Source organism: Phyllostomus discolor, chromosome 6 (genome assembly GCF_004126475.2).
Source record: "Phyllostomus discolor isolate MPI-MPIP mPhyDis1 chromosome 6, mPhyDis1.pri.v3, whole genome shotgun sequence".
NCBI classification, from domain to species: Eukaryota; Metazoa; Chordata; class Mammalia; order Chiroptera; family Phyllostomidae; genus Phyllostomus; species Phyllostomus discolor.
Window position 1 is genome coordinate 92,729,567 of NC_040908.2, and position 2,844 is coordinate 92,732,410.

General features: G+C 35.9%; 1 non-coding gene across 1 annotated transcript; it reads right to left on the reverse strand.

Annotated features, from left to right (window-relative positions):
* Nucleotides 1-1,839: 1,839 nt before the first annotated feature.
* Nucleotides 1,840-2,036, reverse strand: LOC114501045. The gene has a single exon (XR_003684836.1). It is a non-coding gene; the product is annotated as a U2 spliceosomal RNA (small nuclear RNA).
* Nucleotides 2,037-2,844: the final 808 nt, after the last annotated feature.

Here is a 2,844-nt window from a genome sequence, read left to right on the forward strand (position 1 = left end):
AAGAAAAGAAGTTGGTTATAATATAGAGACTGGGGAAATATCTGTCAGAGAAAAAATGAAAGAAACCCATTTGAAGGTTTGCAGTGCTTACATTTGATTGAAAGTAAGGAAACAGGTGCAAATAGAAAGAAAAGAGACAGAGGTGGTGAGTGTCTCTCTTGAGGGAGTCATTTAAATGAGTCAGAAATAAGACGAGTGGCTAAGAGGAGGCAAGATTTGGATTAAATAATTTTGGTGAAAAAAGAAGTGGTGGCAAGCCAGTTCTAAACTTTCAAGGGAAGTCTGAGAAGGTGCTGCAGAGAGTGGTAACTAGCTGATGCTTAATCCTGCTGAGTGCAGAAGAGGCAGATAGAATGAAAGGAAGCTGTATTGGCACATGTGCGGCACCACTGTGACTGCACTAGAGAATTTGCTGTCTTTTAGTTTCCTCTAAGGTGCCATTGATTAGCTGAGAAAGCTTTGCTTTAACGTTTTTTTTCTCCATACTTCTACTCCCACACACACCCTCTGGCTTTCGACTGGAAAAGTCATTCAAATACAAATCATTTTTTGTTTATGAAATCCATTTTCCTCTAGCTCTAGCACTCTTTAGATGTTTCTTTCTTTTCCAGAGTTAATTGCCTTTATAAAGCCTGAGAATGAATTACAGATGTTACAAGGAGGTCTGGTATGACTCAACAACTCTGATATGATCTTCACCTGAAAGATCACAGGAAGCAGAGGACCAGGCTGGTATAATGTAGAGGTGGTAAAAACCTGTAGCTGCACTAGAGCCTCGTCCTAAGAGTCCCCTAAAATACAATAATATTTGTAACAATGATCATTTATTTACTTTAACAATAATAAGAATAGCAATGGCCCTTTTGGTGTTGAACATTTGTTATATGTCAAGGATTCTACTATGTGCTTAGCTAATTTTATCCATTTTAATCCTTTCAAAAACTGTATGATTTAGACATTATTTCCTCAATTCAAGGTGAACCCTCTGGAGCTCAGAAAGATGAAAACACTTGACCAAGGTCATTCTCAATGATCAGAGATGTGGCTCTGATCAGATATGTCCTAGTGCCAAAGCCCTAGGCTTTTTTCAGAATATGACAGCGTAGATTTATTTTACTGAATTGAGAATTGTCCTTAACTTTTTTTTGTTATGAAAATACTCTAAGGCATGGGATAATATTAAAATTCTATAACTCTGTAGTGAATGCCTGTAGTGAATGCCTGTTTTAATGAATGCCTCATTTATTTTCAATTTAGAAGTCAGGGGCCCAATGCAGTGTTGAAAGCACAGGGCATTTGTGGAGAAACAATGTACTTAAGTGTTTGCTCAGAGCAGAGAAGTGAATCAGGAGCACAAAAGCAAATTTTCTCCTACATCACAATTTTTTAACCTTGTTCTTTACTGGAAGTGTTTAAGATTAGTTAAATTAAGATTAGACAGAAAAAAGTCAGAACTCTGTAAATGTGTGAGTGAGGGGGCTTCTCAAGTAGTTAATTTAATAAGCGTAATGAGGTCCCACCATGATCTGTGGTGTCCTTGAAGAAACATACATCATAGTTGGTTTCCCAAGAGAGTCAATAGTCTAGTGGATGTAGAGGTCACATAGAGAGATAATTTAAATACAAAATAGCAAGGCTTAAGGAAGTTTGGAGCACAGGAGTTATTCGTAATCTGAGCTGAATGGAAAGATTTCCTGGATGATGCATGATGGCAGAACTGGGTCTTGAAATATGAGAATTAGTGTTTAAAGAAAGCTAAGGTCTCTCATCTCTAGCAATATGAGACTAGCTACTGCCCTTCCAAACAAAAAAAACCCTGAAATATTAGATAAGGTCATTAAAACATCTTTTTCAATGAACTTCTGAAATTGAAAAAAGAATTTTGTGAGGCTCATAAAATAAAAGCAAAAATACAGTTTTTAATGTACATCAAAACAATTGTTTTCAATGAGAGTTTCTGCCACGTTATGGAGACCTTGAGCTTCAGAAAATAGTAGGTACTACACTTGATCTTAGCCAAAAGGCCAAGAAATCATCATCGTCAAGTGGTCTGATATTTTTCCTGTTCTTTTACAAATTTAAATCTAGATTTTATTGTATTATTGTATGAAACATTAAAGGGACTTATCTAAGAAAAAGAAAATAAAAATATGAACAGTAAAATGTCAATAAACTCACAACTATCAACAAATGAACCTAAAAGAAAAGAAAAGCAACACAAACAAAAACTAAGCAAACAACTAGAACAGGAACAAAATCAGAGAAATGGATATCACATGGAGGGATTTCAGTGGGGAGGAGGAAGGGAGAAATGGGGGTAAAAGTTACAGGGAAGAAGAAGCATACTTAGTAGGCATAAAATAGATGGGGAGAGATAAAAATAGTATAGGAAACAGAGGATTCAAAGAACTTATATGTACAACCCATGGACATGAACTAAGGGGAGATGCTGGAGGGTTGGAGGGGCAGGGTACAGGGGGAACAAAGAAGGGAAATTGGAAACTCTGTAATAGCATAATCAATAAAAAATACTTAAAAAAAGAAAATAGTAGGTAAAGCTTACTGTCTGGTAAAGATGGAGAGTGTTAGAAAAGACCCTTATAAAAAAGTTGGGACTTCAAGAGGCCAGACTCAGTGTAACAGTGAATACTAAATAAATACCCTGCTCAGAGGGAACAGTTAACAAAATTGACCTGAGATTGATGTTAAGCATATGGGAAAAATAATCCCTCCTGAGAAATTTTTACAAACCAATCAATTCTTATTTATGGCTGAATTCATAGTACTTGTTTGGTGTGAAAAATATCAAGCAGATAATGTAATTTACAATGGTCCCTTGATGAT